The 22744-nt window shown below is 35.5% G+C and overlaps 1 pseudogene; it reads left to right on the top strand.

Moving 5' to 3' along the window:
• Positions 1–5213: 5213 nt before the first annotated feature.
• LOC101125587 (mitogen-activated protein kinase 6-like) lies at positions 5214–22270 on the top strand (annotated as a pseudogene).
• The last annotated feature ends 474 nt before the right edge of the window (positions 22271–22744 follow it).

Raw genomic sequence — 22744 nt, 5'->3', positions numbered from 1 at the left:
TCCCACAATAGGCCATCTGCAAGCTGAAGAGCAAGGAAGCCAGTATGAGTCCCAAAACCTCAAGAGTAGGGAAGCCGACAGTGCAGCCTTCAGTCTGTGGCCAAAGGCCCGAGAGCACCTGGCAAACCACTGGTGTAAAGTCCAAGAGTCTAAAAGCTGAAGAACTTGGAGTGTCATGTTGGAGGGTAGAAAGCATCCAGCACAGGAGAAAGATGAAGGCTGGAAGACTTAGCCAGGCTAGTCCTTCCACATTCTTTATTCCACACCTGCTTTATTCTAGCCACTCTGGCAGCTGATTAGATGGTGCCCACCCAGATTGAGGGTGGGTCTGCCTCTCCCAGTCCATTGTCTCAAAAGTTAATCTCCTTTGGCAACGCCCTCAGAGACACACCCAGGAACAATACTTTGCATCCTTCAATCCAATCAAGTTGTTATTCAATATTAACCATCACACTATGAGACCATCTACTCTGACTACTCAATCAATCTTAGTGGTCATTAAATGATTTATTTATAAAGTCACATTTAAGCAACTACTTAAATGACAAATTAGATTTAGCCAAAATAAAACTATGGAAAGAATTTTTAAAATAGGATGTAAAGCCTGGCTAGGGATTGCAATCCATATTTTCTCATGAGAAAACATGTTGGGAAGTTACATGGGAAAATCATTATATAAAACCATAGCCAAGTAATAGATTATTTTGGAAATTATTTATTTAAAGTGGTTGGAAGCCCTTTTAGTATAAAAAGCACAAGAATGATTAGAATACATTTTTACTCAATAAATATTCATAATGTGAGGCTAGGAGAAGCATGGTTCATTTAGGGAAACCAGTAATAACTGCAATTATCATAATCCAGACAAATGATTTTGGTTATTTGGATTAACTTGTGAAATAGAGAAAAGTGGGTGAAATTTTAGATGATTATGAAATGAAATCTACAAAAATGTGTTTTTATTGGTATGATGGTTAATTTAATGTGCCAAACTTGTCTGGGCTAAGGGATACCCAGAGAGCTGGTAAATCATTTCTGAGTGTTTTTGTGAAGCTGTTTCCAGAAAAGATAAGCATTTACATTGGTAGAATGAGTAAAGAAAACAATGCTTACCTGTGTGAGTGAGTGCCGTTCAATCCTTTGAAGGCCAGAATAGAACCAAAAGACGGGGGAAAAGAGAGTTCTCTCTCTGTGTTTGAGCTGGGAAATCTATCTTGTTCTGCTAGCAAAGATTGGAGCTTCTGGTTCTCAAGCCTTGAGGCTCAGACTTGGACTTACTCCACTGACTTCCCTAATTCTCATATCTTTGGACTTGGATTGGGCCTGCACCACTGGTTGTCTTGGACCTCTGGCTTGCAGATGGAAGTTTGTGGGACTTTTCATCCATCTATCTGTGTGAGCTGATCCCTCATAATAAATCGCTTTGTATATATCCATACCTATATCTATAATATGTTTCTCTCTATATATATATAGATATATGTACTGTTGTATATATGTGTGTATATATATACATATATATGTACTGTTTTTTAAAAAGTACACTTACATGAAAATAGTGGTTTCAAACAATAAATAGATCAAAATGATGAAGACAATGAGAGCAGAGAAGACAAACCAGGCTTTGGAAACAGGAAAGCAGAGGGACAAAAGAAACAAAACATAAACAGACAGAGTGGGAAATCAGAAACCAAAAATAAGGATGAGATTCTCAGAATGTCTTGGGAATTATTATAGATGACCCAAATATCTCTAAAATTGTGCGGTGCCTATGAAGCTGCACAGGAGAAATCATATGAAATCTGTCTAAACAAAGATTAGATCCATGATACCAACTATCATACATTCAATCTGATAAATGGGTTCTTCTCCCTTTGCCAGGAGACTATAAATTTACTCTCTGGGGACATTGAACCCGATAGACTCTGAAGAGGTTACAAGACACAGCTGAAACTAATGGTACTCTAATATATATACATATATATGTTAGAAAAAATCCAGATATAGAAAAATTATATACATTATATATATATATACACTCTCTATATACACTATATATATATACTCTCTATATACACTATATATATATACTCTCTATATACACTATATATATACTCTCTATATACACTATATATATATATATATATATATATATATATACACTCTCTATATTTATGAAAGACTTTTGTTATGCAGGCGATTAGTATTTGTTTAGTTTCACTGGAACACCATGACTAATATAATTGGAGAAAAAAGAGACATCAGGAGTGGTTTTCAGTTCCCAAGTTTATGGAGGTGTGAAGGCAGAAAGGATACAGAGAAAAAGCTGTTAAAGAGGCAGGAGGAAAATCGAGAGTGTGAAGACATTGCTGCCAAAAGAACAGTGTATTCAAAGGAATGAGAGATCTGCTCCAAAGTCAAAGCAGAAAAGACGTGATATACAGCTAGAGCTAGTGACCCTGATGTTACACAATCAAAGGAACAGCTCTGAATTTGTTTTCTGTTTCTTACATTTCCTTTTGCCCCAGTGTTTTTATATAAATACATTAAAATACAATTTGAAATTAAGACAGTAACATAGTAAAAAAAAGTCATGTTTGAACACTGTGTTCTACATGCACATTAGGCAAATGTGAAAACTATGAATATTATTCTGGTTTATTTGTGCATTAATGAAATGCCTAGCTAGTTATTTTCTAATGACCCACTTTGGTTAACTGATCAGCTCTGATGAGAATATTAAAATGCCTTGGTTTTAGTTTGAATGCTGATATTCTTTGCAGACGTTTGAAACACCATTTAAATTATCATATCTATTTGTTTAGAATGATGACAAATAATTAGCTCATTCCTAAGCCAGAGGGAGCATTTATTTTCTTCCCCTGAATAAAAAGGGGATTTTTCTTATTGTTAAAAAATTAAAAACCTCTTATTATATCAATTTAAAATATAAAAACCTAGCCATGCAATATGCGATTCTGTTAAAGTTTGTAACAATGAAACAGAGAAAATAATTACTCGTGCCAATAATCAACACAGATAGATTAAACATGTTGACATATATAACATTAGATTCCTCAAATCTGAATCCTACCTTTACCCAGCCCTTCCAAATGCAAGAAAGACATTTGCGAAAAGACAAGGAAGCATGCATGACATTATATTTTAATTGTCTTGGTGTTTAGCTCCTAAAGGCAATACTGAACATGGCTGGGCTATGCTTTTGCATGGAAAAGACTTTTGTTATGCAGGCAATATTAACCTCAGAATATAGGTTGGCCTTCATCTATCCCAAGCCCACACCTAAAATACAGATTCAGGTATACTATTGAAAAGAAAAATCTTAACTATATCTGATAGCTAAAGAGGCTCATGAAAATGTCAGTGCATACTACATGCATTCAAAATTTAACCTTCTTGAAAGATTCACCTCAGACAGAATACTTCGTCAAGGCAGAGTATCATAGATGGTGACCCATTTCTGGTGTAGAGTGATAAGATAGAAAAGAAATAAAGAGATGAACCTTTAAATATAAACTAAAATTATCCTGAAACATTAACTCATATATTGGTCAGGTAAGTTTCCTCCTCTTCCTTCTCCTCCACCTCTTCCTATAACGCTAGAGGATTGAAGACTGGCTTTATTATTTTCTAGGAGTATGGCTTCTTTCTGGGATTTGGATTGGTGCAGTCAAAATCATGGAGTATCAAAGAAAATATACTCATATTTATGGAAATATTTCCTTGTCAGAGTCATTGTTTCTATTTAATTCCAGACTTTTGTGAATCAGTTTTGATGTTAGGTCCAAAATCCTCTGAGGTGAATTAGGAGAGAGTTATCAGTAAATTCATTCTACAGCCTACTTTATCTAATGGCCAATAGCTATTCTAAAGGGTTACATAATACATGTCAGAGATAAACAGAGCCAAAGAATGTCTTTCCATCTTTAAGTCAATCTCTGGTCCACACAAAGAAACAAAGACCTACAAAATGTTTCTCCCTTTCCTTGTACTTGGAGATGTATCTTAAAAGTCTCCATTCTTCAGTCTATTTTTGATATTCTACTTCAAACATAAATTGAATTTTTCCTTAGATTTGTATTATTCCCAAACTGTCTTTCATTGTGTCTTAATTTTTCAAAGTGCCAGATAATTAATGGAACACGTTTTCCTGGCTTATCCTCAAGCTTCTTTAAGTAATTGTTTTAATTACTCTCATCTTTGTAATCTACTATTCTCTTCTCAAACCACTCCACTTTGAATTTTCATCTTCTTCTTGTCATAAAATTATTTTTTGATCATCAATAATTTCTATGTTGACAAATTCCGGTGACCTCAGTTATGATACAATATTATTCCACTTCCTAATATTGTTTGATATAGAAGACAGCTCATATGCTTTTTAAATATTCTATTTGTTTACAGGAATATCAAAATTATTCATTTTCTTGCCATCCTTTTCAATGCCCTCTGTCATTTCCACATTGTGACTTTATTTATAAGCATTGGAAGAAGCAAGGGTTCAGTTCTGGTTTCTCTTTCTTTACTTTCTATATTATTTCCATAGGTTCTTTGTTCTGATTCATATTATCTTCCAAGGACTCTCAAAATTATATCTCAAATGCCACAAAAGTTATACATCCTATTCCCTACTTGATGTACTTAAGTGAGAAATTTCAAAATTTGTCTAAATCTTCTCCTTTCCCAAATATCCATTTTAGTTACTTGCACCCACATTCAGTCAATTGTCACAGCTAAAAATTAAGCCAGTTTGAGATATTATTCCCTTTCATTCACTAGCTCATAATACCTTATAGTTCTATTAATTCTAACAAAAAAATCTGTCCTGATTTATGTATGTGTTTGTGTGTGTGTGTGTGTGTGTGTGGTGTGTGTTTATTTATCCTTCCCTAGCGCCTATGTCCAAAACTAACTCTTACGGTTTACTGTAACAGCCTCTTAGAATGGCTCCCTCCGTTTACTTTTTACTTGTTACAATCAATGATCCACCGAGTGGATGAAGAAATGGCTTAAAAATATACATCATGTCAGTGTGACATATAATCTAAAAGAAGAATATTTTGGTACAGCAGAAATGGAAAACTACATCAAATGATGCTGAGAAACTAATAAAGATATTGACAGACAAGCAACCATGCAAATTCAGCAATACGAGGGTATTTAGTGACCTTGATAAGAGCAGTTAGAGCGAAATGGTCTGGAATGGAATGGGTTGTGAAAAGAAGGTAAGTGATTAACCGGAGAGAATATGCACAATTATTTTAAAGAGTTTTGGGTGAAAGAAAAGGGAAATCGATAAATAGCTGGAGAGGAGTGTGAAAGAAGAGGGATGTTTTGCATGAATGCATATTTCATTATAAAGAACATCCAAGTATGTCTACATGATATAGAAAAATCCAGAAAAGGTAGAAATTTTAGGCAGAAGAGAGAAAAAAATGGGATGATGAAATTAAGACTTGATTTATATTTAGCCACAGCAGCTAAAAATAGAAGATAAAATTACAGAGAGGAAAATGCTCTGATGAAACATAATCTGAAAGTGTGACAGCTTTTTGCCCTTCAAATATATGCCTACCTGTAACCTACTAATGCTAGATGAAACACCAAGAATTTCAGGAAATAGAGGTAGCTGTGGTGCTAAGTGCTATGCAAAAAAGCTTGGTGAATCCAAACTGGTCATGTAAGACAATAAAGCTTGTAAAAATACAAATAAAGCAATATATTTTTAAGCATGAGTAACACGAGGTAAAGTTTTTTTAAATAGAAGGTAAATAGTATTAGATATAAAAGATATACATTTGATTACATTAAAATTCAGAACTTTTGTTTGCTAAAGGAAGACCTACCTAAGAGAGTGAATAAAGGAATTCATAAGTACTCTTACCTCTTTTTGAAAAAAAATCATGCATTATTTTGTAACACTCATATCTAATGCTGTGTAAAAATCTGTAAAAAAAATCTAATGTTCATAAAAAAGATAAAGATCAAAATGAAAATAGGAAAGGAGGGAATTCACACACATGAAACTAAATACGATTTCAAGGTCCAATAAATACATAAACTTCTTTTCAATAAAATTATTTTTTAGCAACCAACGTGATATACCACCACGCAAGTACGTAATTGGTTAACATTCAAAAGAAAGAATATTCTAACTTTAGATATAAATATGGAAAAACTTAATGTAGATATGGAATAACTGAACTCTCATACATTCATGGTAAAATTTTAAATTCGTATAAACAACCATAAAAACTTTTGTCAGAAAAAGCTTTTTCAGTAAACAGTCTCATGACCTGTGACCCACAATTTTGCATCAGTGAACACACAACAGATGTCAATGCAATGCATGTGCCCATCAAAAGACACAGACACACATACTCTTAGAAGCTTTATTTCCAGTACCGCAAAACTGGGTCCAATTCTAATGGCATTTATCAACTGAGTAGAGAAATAAGTTCGATTTCTTTCCTTCTTCTACAATAGTTTTGCCTTTGTAGAGTTCTTCTAATTTGTTTTAAATTTTGGCTTTGAAACTTCTCTCCTTTTTTTTAATTGACAAGTAAAAATTGTAGATATTTATGGTGCACAACATAATGCATTGATTCCACACGTACACTTTGTGGAATGGCTGAAACAAACTATTTAACATATATTACCTCCTATGATTATCATTTTCGTGGTAAGAACACATAACATTTTCATATTATTTAAAATTTGAATTTTCTTTTTGAAAAATAGTGGTGTAACTGAATTTATACTGTTTTAAGCAATTTTTTCTTATTTTCAATACTATTTCCTATTTTCCATTGTTCTCCCTTGGCAAAGAAATAATAAAAGAGGGTGAGAGAAGAAAAAAGAAGAAGGAAAAAATAGGAAGGAGAGAGAGAGGAAAAAAGAAAGAAGGAAGGAAGGAAGGAACGAAGGAAGGAAGGGAGGAAGGGGAAATGGGAAAGGGAAGAAAAAAGGAAGGAAGAGAAAAGGAAGGAAGGAAAAGAAAGAAAGATAAACTATTGAAGCAGAGAGATGTACATGTTGCTGCTGTTCATCCATTCTCAATGTCCTTTGATGTTTATGAAAAACAAGATTGTGGGCTCTGACCGCATTTTAAAAGGTTTTCAAAGAATTTCAGGAAATGATAGGTATGCAGAGTTTTAAAGGTCATAAGGTTCTAATTTTCATATTTAAGAAAACTTAAGCCGGGAGCGGTGGCTCACGCCTTTAATCCCAGCACTTTGGGAGGCTGATGCAGGTGGATCACCTGAGGTCAAGAGTTCGAGACCAGTCTGGTCAACATGGTGAAACCCTGTCTCTACCAAAAATACAAAAATTAGCTGGGTGTGGTAGCTCTCGCCTGTAATCCCAGCTGCTCTGGAGGCTGAGGCAGGAGAATCTCTTGAACCTAGGAGGCGGATGTTGCAGTGAGCAGAGATCGTGCCATTGCACTCCAGCCTGTGCGACAAGAGCGAAACTCTGTCTCAAAAAAAAAAAAAAAAAAAAGAAAAAGAAAAAAATAAAACTTAAATGAATCAAATATTATTATGTGATTTTTACATCTGCTACAAGTTGAGCATTTGAACCTCAAAATATATGGGTTTCAAGATAAAATAAACACAGCTAGACAGTGTAGACCAACTATACAATTTGTCTCCTGTCAATATTAGAATTAGTTCACTTTATTAAAAGAAATCAATCACTGACACTTTGAGAAAAAGAAAAAAGCAAAGTCAGTAAATCATTCTTTCCATATAGAAATGACTTCAATCTGAAGATACGTAACCTATTTAAAGTGCATGCTGAGTAATCGCCCCATTAATTTGATGAATGTAGACAGTAATTTGTGATGATTTAAGCTTCAAACTTCTGTTTTTCCCTCAGATGCTTAGGATTTGTTTTACTTTAATTATTTGGGTCATTGCCTTAATTTCCCATTTAACATTACTTGTAAAAAGACTTTCTTATTTTTAAAATATAGCCTTTTTAATGAAGTTCTTTCTACTATCAACTTTAGCCTTTAGCTTACCATGTTATGACACCATATGTAAATAGCCGCTTTAATAATGACATTTGGAATGGCTCCAAAAAGAAGAAAAGTAGGAAAACTGTGAATCAAGCTTTTGTGCCTTCAATTTTAAATGCATATTGTACAGTTATATTATGTTTCTTGGAACTAGAATATTGATCCTTAGATTTTTTTTTCTTAATCTCTTTCTTCCTCTGTCTCTTTCTCTTCCCCCTCTTTCCTTTGCCTGTCCCTCCATTCTGTGATATTTTGAAGTACAGTTAAAAAATTATAAATCATATTTTAAAATTGGATTTTTTATTTTAATAATTATATATACTAGTTCATAAATTACTATTAACATTGACTTGCACTTCATTAAACGTGTTTAAAATATGAAAATGAAATCTTGTTTTTGTTATAAACTAACCCCTGTATATCTGAATTTTCAAAATTGAAACAAAATAAAAAATAAAGCTTAGTACTTTAATAAAATATGACCTTTAGGGTCAAGTTAATATTCACCAAAAGAAGAAAATTTTGTGTTATATTAAATTTTGTTTTAGAATGGCATACATATATGCCATTGTTCCTTAATTCTATTCAGCTTAAAATTTTCAACTTAGAAAGTTTTTAATGCCCTCCTTTGCCTTTGAGATTGGTAAATGTTCATGCATTCAGCACAAAAATAATGAATTAATTTTTACATTTAATTATAATGTAGTAATTACCAACGACAAATTGACAGAAATAATTACTATGTCAAACATAATAAGTTAAATTTTAGCTTTAATTTAGCTAAATTTTAACTCTCTATTTTTATCATCAATCAGAAAAGCAAGAATAATTTATTTGAAGTCATTAAGCAAGAGTTTGCAATATCTAGGGTGATTTTTATGCTTTAGGGTTCAGTTTAGCACTTCGGCCTATTTGTATGATATACTCACGAGTCTTTGGCAGAGAAATTTACCCTAAAATAAACTAGAAGTAAATAAAGTTATATTTGATACTATCATACACATGCATCCTTAAATCCTTGAATTCACCATGGTGATACCCTAGAACTTGACACTGCCAATAATGACACCTTCACTGACATCCAAGCTTCATGCACTTCAGCCTACACTCATGACTTTCCAGTACATGTCCTCTAGTCCCCTAATATTTTGTTCCAGGGGGTTATTCTGGTCACAAAGTAACCAAAATCAAATACACAAAGCTGCCAGAGTCACTAAGTCCCTAACTGAATGATGTACTGAGGTACCACCTGTTGTCCTGTCCAAGGCTAGGTCTTCTTGTGCACCGGACTGAACACATTTGATAATCTAATCTCATTACATATGTGTGTTTTCCCATTTACCTTTTCATAATTAACTGTTCCATCTTTCTTGAATTAGTCCTGAATGTACAAGCTTACATGAAAAAAAAAAAACAGAAAAAAGAAAAAAATGCCTCCTATGACCCTGTATGTCTTGTAACTATTCACTTATTTCTATGCTCATTTTTACAACTGTAATATTTCTTTTATCTTTTCTGCCCAGGATTCTGTCCCTATAGTCCTCTCAAGCAGCGGTTTACTTCTAAATGTTGAATCCAATGGTAATTTCTCAGAAATTATCTTACTCAGTCCGCAAGCAACATTTGACAAATTTGATTCTCTCAGTTAAGGTAACACAACCATTTATAAGAAAATGTCCTTGTCTGAAGACCTCTTGTGGCACAAGATATTTCTGTCCAAATATCCCTTCATGAGGACACAGATACCTTTCCCAAATTCCCTTTCTATGTCCTCCTGTGTCATGGCCAAGTCTTGTTTCATTTTATGTTCTATGGCAGAAGACACCCCCGCCCAGAATCTCACCTGTGTAAAGAAACTCCTCCCTGCAGAGTTAAAAAATAATAATTATTTCTAAACACAAAACTGGCTAGCCATATGCAGAAAACTGAAACTGGAGCCCTTCCTTACACCTTATACAAAAATTAACTCAAGATGGATTAAAGACTTACATGTAAGACCTAAAACCATAAAAACCCTAGAAGAAAACCTAGACAATACCATTCAGGACATAGGCATGGGCAAAGACTTCATGAATAAAACACCAAAAGCCATGGCAACAAAAGCCAAAATTGACAAATGGGATCTAATTAAACTAAAGAGCTTCTGTACACCAAAAGAAACCACCATCAGAGAGAACAGGCAACCTGCAGAATGAGACAAATTTTTGCAATCTATCCATCTGACAAAGGGCTAATATCCAGAATCTACAAGGAACTTAAACAAATTTACAAGTAAAAAACAAACAACCACATCAAAAAGTGGGAAAAGGATATGAATAGACACTTCTCAAAAGAAGACATTTATGCAGCCAACAAACATATGAAAAAAAGCTCATCATCACTTCTCATTAGAGAAATGCAAATCAAAACCACAATGAAATACCATCTCATGCCAGTTAGAACAGCGATCATTAAAATGTCAGGAAACAACAGATGCTGGAGAGGATGTGGAGAAATAGGAACCCTTTTACACTGTTAGTGGGAGGGTAAATTAGTTCAACCACGGTGGAATACAGTGTGGCGATTCCTCAAGGATCTAGAACTAGAAATACCATTTGACCCAGCAATCCCATTACTGGGTATATACCCAAAGGATTATAAATCATTCTACTGTAAAGACACTTGCATGCATATGTTTATTGCAGGACTATTCACAATAGCAAAGACTTGGAACCAACCCAAATGTCCATCAATGATAGACTGGATAAAGAAAATGTGGCACATATACACCATGGAATACTCTGCAGCCATAAAAAAGGATGAGCTCATGTCCTTTGCAGGGACATGGATGAAGCTGGAAACCATCATTTTCAGTAAACTAACACAAGAACAGAAAACCAAACACCACATGTTCTCACTCATAAGTGGGAGTTGAACAATGAGAACACATGGACACAGGGAGGTGAACATCACACACCAGGGCCTGTTGGGTGTTGGGGGGCTTGGAGATAGACAGCATTAGGAGAAATACCTAATATAGGTGACAGGTTGATGGGTGCAGCAAACCACCATGTCACATGTATACCTATGTAACAAAACTGCACATTCTGCAAATGTACCCCAAAACTTAATGTATAATAAAAAAAAATCTTATAAAGAGATCCTTCTTAGCTTGCTCATTAATTCCACAGACTGTCACAGATTGCCAAGAAATTACTGGTCACATTTTTTTCTTCATGAACAGATAGGCCAAAACATTTCTCAAGTTTCCTGTGCATTTAGTTTAGCACCAGGTGACTGAGTTCTGGTCAATATTATGGAGAAGAAGTATATGGAACCCCTCAGTACTAGGCATAACTACTCCTATTTGGTATTCTATGTTCTCTATTGCTTTCTGTGATGGCTATATAGAGGTATTGTGCTTAAGATGATGGAATCACAAAATGACAGGAGACTTGTCACAGCGCCATTTAATGAGTCATGCAATATTTACTGAACTATAGTTTAAGAACTAAATATTCTGTAAAGACACAGAGATTTGGGGGTTAATTTAGTAGCTAAATATATATTCCACATATCATCCCTCCCTCTAGATGCTGATGCTCACATTTCAACCAGCTATCTAAAATAGGCTCTTGGAATACTAATTAGCATCTGTACAATAAAATAACCAATACTTAATTCTGGAGTTTTCACTTTTCTAGAAGAAAAATAAAGATCGTTCCCCCAGTGTTCCCCTACTTTATGTGTAGTTCAGGCAAAATCCTCAGTCAGCACGGAGTGTTTTTGTATGCTCTCATTCTATATCCAGTGTTTTCAAATTATTTGGCTAAAACTTAAACATATATCCATAATGCGAATGCTTTTACTTCCTATTATTATAATCCTAACCTTATTTCCTCTTACTTAGAACATAGCCATAGCTTTCTAAATCTTTGATTTTGAATATATTACACTTCTGAGTAAAGTTTTACAGTGGGTTTTCATCTCTTCCACATAAACATCCATAACATAGCCTAGAATTATGTGCTGGACTTACTCCTGATCTTATAAAGAAGCATGTGTAGGAGTCGTGGAAAAATATTTTGACCTAAGAAATAGATAGCTGTTTATATCAGGTGGTGAAACTTGGCTTTAGAGTGATAGCTAGAAGCAAGCAGTGTGGATTCTTCACTCTTGAATATTGTGTAAAAATAGGAGTTTTCCTTTCTTCTGAGTAGAAATTTCCTATAGACACAGAATATGTAATATTGAAGATATTAGTGAAAGGTCTCAAATAATCCGATTTCTAAGACTTCTTCATGACATTCTGTATGTTGTCTGTGATACACAGGACAAAGGTTGTTAATTATGGCAGAGGCCACACAAATAACAATTATTATAAGGCAAGAATGTTTTTGAGATACATACTGAGAAGAAAATCTTTGCAAGTGATGATAAAGATTAAAAAATATAAATATCAGGAGTTATACATTTGGTAAGGATCTTTTGTCAGTTGACCAGTGAGATAAATTGATGAGAAAAGAATAAGCCATCTACCAGAGGACACCAGCCAATGAATGATGAGGACTTGGATCTCCGTGGAGCAGTGATATTGTAGAGGAGATGATCACTGTGAGAACTATCCAACAAATAAAATTACCAGAATTTAATAATTTTGAGAAATATGGGACATCTTTAATTAAAAAAAGTACAACAATAAGTAATAATACACACTTTTGAAAATGTGGAGGCTTGTGTAACCATCACCTGATACGGATTCTGTAAGAGGCAAAGAATACTTTCTCACTTACATATTGCCAAGGATCATTTTAACTTAGATTGCCAAAATCAACCTGGAAATTTATTTGCTGCTTATATGCAAAAATCAACTTGGAAATTTAATTGCTGCTTAAAATCTAAACTTCAATGGAGGCAAATGGAAGTTGGTAACATGTATGATCTGAAAAATAATTTACCCATTACAACTAATTTGTCTTCCTATTGTTCTAAGCACATGAATAAACAGCTTAATATACCAAAAAAAAGAGAGAGAGAGAAACATAATATTGAGAAGAACATCATCGGGTCCGTGATTCTAATAAGAATTGGAGAGTTATTTTGTCTATAGCTTTTAAATTAAAAATCTAATATCTTTTCTTCTACAATTGCTGGGTATAATTGACCAGAGTGATATTATAACTAATTTGTGGCCCTCTCTCTCTCCCATACACGCACGAATTTCAGAAAGTAGCTATACTCATGGATCCTTACTCCTGAAAATCACCTGTAGAAGATTTAATTCTAGCCTCTGTCATACAGCTGGAAATGATTGTGAAATGGAGATGCTGCAGATATAAGACACAGCCATGAAAAAAGATTAAAACTAACATTTGTATTGCATAAGATTATGCAAAAGCTTTGTTAACCTGATATTTTTAATGCACATTAAATAATTAGAACCTTTTTCTGTCAGTTAGCTCCTATTTAATTATTTTAACAGACTACAGAGTCTCATTGATCTGTAAGGCTACATCACCATTTTATTTAAAAAATAAAGATATTGAGGCAAAATTAATTTTAGTTACTTTTGTGAAATGTATATGCTGGGGGAATTATAATTAAAAATAAAATAAAACTTGTGATTGCATGTCCATTATATCACATTTTATCTCGATTTTGAGAGGAAGATAATAAAAGTAATGGGAATATCACTATTAATAATAATAATACCAAGAATAGTTATTAATATTATTATTGTTGGCCAGGTGTGGTGGCTCACGCCTATAATCCCAGCACTTTGGGAGGCCAAGGTGGGCGGATCTCCTGAGGTCAGGAGTTCAAGACCAGCCTAGACAACATGGTGAAATCCCCTCTCTACTAAAAATACAAAAATTAGCTTGGTGTGGTGGTGGACGCCTGTAATGGCAGCTACTCAGGAGGCTGAGGCAGGAGAATCGCTTGAACCCGGGAGGTGGATGTTGCAGTGAGCCGAGATCGTGCCATTGCACTCCAGCCTAGATGAAAGAATGAGACTCCATCTCTCTCTCTATATATATATATATAGTTACTAACACGTTGAAAGCTTGAAAGCTGCCTATATGCCAAGTACTATTCTAACTGCTTTATGCTTCTTATATGGCAACCCAAATATAGTATACTAGTTTTTAAATTTGTGATATTCCTGATATTTTATTGGTAGAAATAATTTATGACATTGGTCATCGTGACATTTAATATCAGTGATTTCCAAATTTATTTGTAAAATATGTCACCAATGTTTGTGTAGCTACTTAATTGTTCCTTCAAGTAGTTAAAGCAAGTAGGAATATTGTCTTTTGTGATAATGGCTGGCATAGCTTTGATGTCCTATGGACTTTTTTCATATGGTACAGTGATACCCAGACCCAGACCCCATTTCTAGAGGTTCTACTTGAATTTGTTTGGAGTGCAGCCTAGGCATTGGGGTCTTTCTTGCTCTTTCTCTCTCTCTCTCTCTTACACACTCTCTCTCTGTGTATGTCAACGGGGGCAAAAATATTTTTTAATATATACAAATAATTCTATTGTTCAGTCAGTATTAGAAAACAATGATTTGGAATTTGAATATTTGTTACAGTGCTTACATTCTTGTAACAGAGGAAAATCGATACATAAGATATACATATATGAGAATGAAACTGGTGATTTGTATGTTAAAAACAATATTTGTCTTTGTAAGAAACTCACAGATGTTTTCCCAAAGTGATTGAATGTTTTTATTAGATCACTAGCAATGTGTGAGAAAAATATGTTCCATATCCTTGTTAAAAATAAATACTCTCAGTCTTTTGAATATTATATGTTCTATTGTACATGGTAGAAACTCACTGTGATGTACTTTGTAATTTTCTGATTATTAAAAGTAGTAAACATGCTTTTATGTGGTTATGTTTCTGTATATTTAGTGAAATGTTTGTTCAAAATATTTGCCTATGTTTTGAGTTATTAGTCTACATACTATTGAGTTAGAAGGGCTTTTAAAAATATATATTCTGGGCCAGGTGTGGTGGCTCACACCTGTAATCCCAGCACTTTGGGAGGCTGAGGTGAGCGGATGATGAGGTCAGGAGATCAAGACCATCCTGGCTAACACGGTGAAACCCCGTTTCTACTAAAAACACACAAAAAAAATTTAGCTGGGCATGGTGGCGGGTGTCTGTAGTCCCAGCTACTCAGGAGGCTGAGGAAGGAGAATGGCGTGAACCCGGGAGGCAGAGCTTGCAGTGAGCCGAGATCGTGCCACTGCCCTCCAGCCTGGGCAATAGAGCGAGACTCTGTCTCAAACAAAACAAAACAAAAATAAACAAATAAATAAAAATATATATTCTAGATACAATTTATTTGTCATGTATATGTACTTCAATTACTCTCTCCACAGCAAAGGACAGGTATGTTTATTGTCTCGTATAATAAATATATATTTTTCAAGAACAAAGGAAAGCCATGTTTAAGGCCCAGTATAAAATATCAGGGTTCCCAGAGCTGAGGGTTCCTTTCTTGCAGTGGAACTCATTGTGGGTGATGGTGTCATCTGATCGTCATGTCATTGTCCTGGGAACATCTGGGCTTGGGCAATTAGTAAAATATGTTGACACTCTGGCAACCGTTATTTCCATGAGTAATTAACTTCTCTTCATCTCTGACCAATGGATGTTAGTCACCAATATCCATGAGACTCTGGCACCCAAATTTGTTAGCTTGCAAGTTGGTTAAAATCTCAGGCCATTTACAACTCTTGAAAACGACTTCAACTTCTGGGTACCTACTTATGGTATATTCATATTTGTCCATTAGTCCCCTCTTATGGGCTCATGGAGACTTCATAAAATGTGTCTGAGGAAAAATCAAAAAAATAAACAAAATCTTATTCTTAGATTTTAGAAGGTTGTGGCATCAGTTGAAGACGTATGATGCTGCATTACAATGGCATACCTATGTGGTTATGTGGGAAAAATTGGAAGGACATCCTCCCAATGTTTGGCATGTCAAAAGTGAAGCTTGTTGCTCAATTCTCTTTGCATAAAATATGAGCACAAGTAAGATATATACGGATTTTTAGATAATAAGGAATAGTTTAGTGCATGGTCATGGATCGTTGACATGAATACTTGTGACGGTTTTATGCTGATAGTAAGATGGATATTTTGAGCACGTTTCGTGTTCTATTTGGAAGCTCATCAAAGTTCACCCACTGTAGGGGAGGGTTTTGATAATCAAGAGAACCAATTATCCAGTTCTCTATATGATTGTCAGCTTCTATTCTCAGCCATACCAACTTGTTCATTAATTCATGACCTCTCATGACACCTGTCACTATTTCTGAGTGCCCAATCTGCCAAGGGTAGGATCCAAAGCGGAACCACTAGTATGCTCCCTCTCCATGAAAGAACAAACTGGCTACATGGTGGCAGGTTGATAATATTGAACCTTTTTCAATATTTTATTTTTTGTGTTAGAAAATAAAATTAATGTTAATATTAGTTACTTTCCTTGCTTCCAATGCTTTTGACCAAATGTAGATTGAGTATCTTACTAATTGTTGTGCTACTTCAAACAATACTGCTTTTGACAAGTTAATCATTTTATAGCAAAAAAGGCAATGAGCAACACCTATCACAGCTAATGGTTTTGCTATATATAGAAAGAGTTGTAACAGAATAATAAATCTAAGCCATGTCACAACTAGGTAATAAGAGCTTACATATTTAGGTTACCAATCTACGAGGAATATGCCACAGACTTGGTATTTTGGTAGTTTTACTGAAGCCGGAACATAGATATGAGAAACAAGAGATGCAAACAGAATACTCTCTCACTACTACTTTTATTTGCACTCTCAGTTATTCTTACTTTTTATTTTTCCATCTTTGTCCTCTTCTTATTTAGAGGTCTTGTGTCTGCAAGATAGGAGTGCCTCCAAAAGAGAACACAACAAAGGTTTGATTGAACTAGAAGCTGATATTTTGTCCTACCTGTTCTGATATCTTCCTGTTCATCTGGCTATTTGTGGTTCCGTATGGCCATGGTGGTGATTGATCCTGAATATCATAAAGAAATGAGACTCCTGTGGGGTAACGGGTGTATGTTGGCAAACCAGAACATTCTCTAGAGCACCCAGATATGACTCCAATAATTGATGGGATTTCGTGTCTTTCCTTTTAAGGAAAAGAATGATCTTTTGTTCACTTATGCAATTATACTTGGAACATACACATGATTTTATTATGATTGTTTCTATACTTTAATGTAGATGGAAAGGTGTGTTTCAAAGCTGATCATCCAGAGAGGTAGACTGGTTGTGTGGAATGTTTTCTTTTTGTATTAAAACAGCTATTGCCCTTTTAATGTCTTGCTGTGTGTCAAGCACTGGACATCTAGGAACTACATTTCCTGGACTCCCTTGCCAGTAGGATTCCAATATAGATGCTAGAATCAGAGGAGCATATAAAAGGTTTGGAAATTGGAAGGAAAGCAGACATCATTCATTTCCTACCCCTGCAGATATGGCAAGTGCTGAACACATTGAAGAAATGCTGTTTGAGTGGCTAATTCCCTAGAGTACAGCTCTTCTTAATGATGCAGGCAGCTGGACCACTGGAAATAACTTCCCTGATTTCTACACTTCCAGATTTCCTCCCATGATTCCTCCTGATAGCTGTTCTTTATCCTTTTCCAATACTTTTAAAGAAAACGAGTTTCCTGTATATATCCCATTTTTAAATTATTCTGTCAACCAGGCTGGAGTGCAGTGGTGCAACCACAGCTCAGTGCAGCCTCAATCTCCAGTGCTCAAGCAATCCTCCTGCCTCAGCCTCCTGAGTAGCTGGGCCTATAGGTATATGGCACCACACCCAGCTAATTTGTTAATTACAACTTATTTTTTTTTGTAGAATTGGTATGTCTTTATGTTGACCAGGTTGTTCTCAAACTCCTGGGCTCAATTGATCCTCGCACCTTGGACTCCGTCCCACAGTTGTTGTTTTTTTTTCGTTGTTTTTTTTTTTAATACAGGGTCTTGCTGTTTTGCCTAGGCTGGTTTCTAGTTCCTGAGCTCAAACAATCCTCTTGCTTCAGTCTCCTGAGTGGCTGGGACTACAGGCATACACCACTGCTTCTGGCTTAAATTTCATTGTAATTTAAATACCTGGAGTGTTTTCTGTGTTCATAGCAAAGACTTTATTTAAATATTAATCTATTTTAGGAAATTAATAGTGTCCTTTTGATTTCTGCATCATTTCTTTTTGAATTGCTTGGCAAAGTCAAGTATTTCTAAACCTTCATGACCTGTATATTAAGATAATCCTTAAATTAAAATAAACAGGCTGGGCTCAGTGGCTCACACCTGTAATCTCAGCACTTTAGGAGGCCAAGGCAGGGGGATTACCTGCGGTTAGGAGCTCAAGACAAGCCTAGCCAACATGGGGAAACCCCATCTCTACTAAAAATTAAAAAAAATTAAAAATTAGCTGGGCGCGTTGACAGGCTAATTTAAAATATACATCTATAGTTATTCAGTATCTACCTTCTGATAATTTTATACTCCATTAATTTCAGAATAAGGACCTGAAAACATTGTATTTTCATTTTCTCCCATCCATTCTTTGTTCTATTGTTATCATACATTTTAAGTATGATGTGGGCTGGTCGCGGTGGCTCACGCCTGCAATCCCAGCACTTTGGAAGACTGATTGGGGAGGATCAGCTGAGATCAAGAGTTTGAAACAAGCCTGGCTAAAATGATGAAACCCTGTTTCTACTAAAAATACAAAACTTACCCGGGCCTGGTGGCACATGTCTGTACTCCCAGCTACTTGGGAGGCTGAGGGAGGAGAATCGCTTGAACCCGGGAGGTGGAGGTTGCAGTGAGCCAAGATCGTGCTACTGCACTACAGCCTGGGCAACAGAGCAAGACTCTGTCTCAAAAAATAAATAAATAAATAAATAAATAAAAACAATGAAACAACTAGATAAACAGCAAAGAGCCTTTCTAACCGGCAAAATTTGCTAAGTTACATGAGCCCTATTCATAAACATCTCCATTTCACTCCGTATATCCGTGATTTTCAAACCTTTAAGCAAATCGGAATCATTTGAAAGGCTCGTTATAGCAAATTTCAGGGCCTTGTCCTCAGATTCATGTTTTAAAGGTCTGGAATGGGGCACAAACATTTAAATTACTGAGTTCCCGGGTAACGCTGATACTGCTGGTTCATGGGAGGCATTTGAGAATTACATCTCTCACTGTATTTTAATACTTCACTTTCACTTCCTTTTCAAATAAATATTGTCAACTGAAGAAAACGTCAAACTTTTAGATAAATAGAGTTTGGCATGGCAGCAACTGTGGCAAAGCAGCTGCTGCTGCCAGTACAGCTGGAGACGTGAGCCCACACTGGGGGCTGTCCATGGGCCCACACTCTCTCCATGAGTGGAAGTCCCGTTGGATCAGAGTAAGATGGACAGTAGCTTTGGTTGTGATTGTGGTGAGCCGGAGCCACCTGATCACTAACAAAAGACATCTGTTAACCAACAGCCGCCAGGGCTTTCTGGTGAAATATATAGCAACAAAGGAAGAAAAGAAACAAAATGGAAATAGTGCTTACCAGCACCTTAGAACAATGCTGCTCAGGGCCAGTCCAACACTGAATGTGTCTGCACTGTGAGGAGAATGTTCAGAGAAGCCTGTTGCGTTGTGTGCATATTTATTCATATTTTTGTTAAATGTTAAATAATTTATCACAGTAAATCTGGGTGCATAGTACATAATTTCATTCCATTTGAGCTTCTTGAGTGTTTTATTTAAATGTCTGCAGAGCTGCTGCCCCTTTCTTGAACTATGAGTACTGCAATCTCTTAAATTCTCTGTATGAGTAGAGCTTTTTGAGCTTTATATCTAAGGGGAACTGAACAAGCCTGTTTGGAAAATGCAATGAACATCAAGAAACCATCTTGCTGTGGAAGCATAATTATTTTTCTTCTGCCTGTTTAAAAGATCTTTCCTTTTGATGTCAGTTTTCTTCCTTGTTTACACAAGTTCAACAATTCAAAAGGAAAACTCGATCGTAAGGGTTTCAAACTGTCAGAGAAAGTTGAAAGTCTCATGAACATTCATGGTTTTGATCTGCGCTCTGGATATATGAACTTAAAATCATTGGATAGTGGAGGCAATAGCTTGTTTTTTTTTCTGCTGTAGACGATGACTGTGATAAAAGAGAATCCATCAAGAAAATTCTCCTTACTGATCCCCAGAGTGTCAAAAATGCTCTACATGAAATCAAAATTATTAGAAGATTTGACATCGTGACTTTGTGAAAGTGTTTGAAATTCCTAGTACCAGTGGAAGCCAATTAACAAACAATGTGAACTCTCTTACCAAACTTAACAGTATTTACATTTTTCAGAATTACATGGAGACAGACTTGGCTAATATGCTAGAGGAGGGCCCTTTACTGGAAAAGCATGCCAGACTTTTCATGTATCAGCTGCTAAGGTGGCTTAAGTATATTCACTCTGCAAATGTATTGCCCAGATATCTCAAACCAACTAATCTTTTCATTAATACTGAAGACATGATGCTGAAGATAGGGGACTTTTGTCTTGCACAAATCATGGATCCTCATTATTCCCATAAGGATCATCTTTCTGAAGGACTGGTAACTAAATGGTACAGATCTCCACATATTTTACATTCTTCTAATAGTTATAGTAAAGCCATTGACATGTGGGCTGCAGGCCACATCTTTGCTGAAATGCTGACTGGTAAAACCCTTTTTGCAGGTGCGCGTGAACTCGAACAGATGCAGCTGATTTTAGAATCTAGTCCTGTTATACATGAGGAAGATCATCAGGAGCTTCTCAGTGTAATTCCAGTTTACATTAGAAATGAAATGACTGAACCACAGAAACCTTTAACTCAGCTGCTTCAGGGAATTAGTTGAGAAGCACTGGATCTCCTGGAACAAATTTTGACATTTATCCCTACAGATGGGTTAACAGCAGAAGAAGTGCTCTCCCATCATTACATGAGCATATATTATTTTCCAATGGATGAGCCAATTTCAAGTCATCTTTTTCATATTGAAGATGAAGTTTATGATATTTTGCTTATGGATGAAACTCACAGTCACATTTATAACTGGGAAAGGTATGATTGTTAGTTTTCAGTGCATGATTGGCCTATACATAACAACTTTGATATTGATGAAGTTCTGCTTGACCCAAGGGCTCTGTCTGATGTCACTGATGAAGAAGTACAAGTTGATCCCTGAAAATATTTGGATGGACATTCGGAAAAGTATAAAGTATCTGGAGGATCCAATTGCTCTACTGAGCCTCTTTGGCAGTACCCAGATCATCATAAAAACAAATAGGGATTTGAAGTGTAGTCATACTTGTAACTACAAAGCCAGGTCATCATCATATTTAGATAACTTAGTTTGGAGAGCGAGTGAAGTTAACTATTACTATGAACCCAAGGTTATTATAGATATTTCCAATTGGAAAGAATAAAGCAGAGAAAAATCTGATAAGAAAGGCAAGTGAAAATGTGAAAGGAATGGATTGGTTAAAGCCCAGATAGCGCTTGAGGAAGCCTCACAGCAACTGGTTGAAAAACAAAGGGAAACAAATCAGGGGTTTGATTTTGATTCCTTTATTGCAGAAACTACTCAACTTAGTTCACAACATGAGCCTACTGATGTTGTTGAGAAATGAAATAACTCGAATATGTCAGGGTCCCAACTAGAAATGAAAAATTTGATATCAAAGACAGTAAGCCAAGAAAAACAGAAAAAAGGAATGGCAAATTTGGCTCAGTTAGAAGTCTTGTACCAATCTTCTTGGGACAGCCAGTTTGTGAGTGGTGGGGAGAACTATTTTATCACAAATTAGTTTTGTTGTGAGGTAAGGAAGTGTGAAGGAGTTGAGAAGGACGACATTTACACTAGTTACTTAGACAAGTTATTTAACAGGAAAGAAGATACTGAAATACTAGAAACTGAGCTAGTAGAGGATGGGAAGCTTGGGGAGAGAGGAAATGAAGGATTTCTGAACAACAGTTTGGAGTTCCTCTTTAGCAAGCACCTTGAGTCCGTGGGCGTCCTGCAGTTTCGCAGTCCAGTTGGGTCACTACTTAAGTCAATACAGGCCACATTACCACCTTCTGCTATGGAATCTTCCTCTCAAATTCCTCATAAAACCTGCAGCAACATTTTAAAACATGTGAACTAAAGCACTCAGCAAACATTTATCTTTGCATTCTTCATGAAATGTGTTTTGCCTTTATTTTATCACTAGTGTTTAAGTCATTTTTCACTTGAATCAGATGGTGTAATTTAGTAAGGAGTAGCTCTTGGTTTTTAAAATCCAGACCTTATTTTCTACATTTTCATTTTAACTGGCATGTCGTTTGCACACAAAAATAAAGCAAAGAGCAAAATAATGCAACGCTAGAGGAGGCAAAAGAAATGCACTAAGACAAGGAAAAAACATCCTCTCATAGAACAATGATCCCTTTTATAGGAAACAAATCTTGCCTTGAAATTTATGCAGTGAGACTCTACATAATTGCCTGAAAGTATCTATTTTTTCTAAACCATTTTTTATTCATGAATATTTTTTAAGTTTTTCACACTGTACACATTTCTTAAAACATATGATACTAGTAGCAACTGAAAATGACTGCTGAATTGAGTACACGTGTGT

The sequence above is a fragment of the Gorilla gorilla genome, chromosome 22 (genome assembly GCF_029281585.2).
Source record: "Gorilla gorilla gorilla isolate KB3781 chromosome 22, NHGRI_mGorGor1-v2.1_pri, whole genome shotgun sequence".
In the NCBI taxonomy this organism is placed as follows: domain Eukaryota; kingdom Metazoa; phylum Chordata; class Mammalia; order Primates; family Hominidae; genus Gorilla; species Gorilla gorilla.
This window is presented reverse-complemented; position numbering and strand designations above follow the sequence as displayed.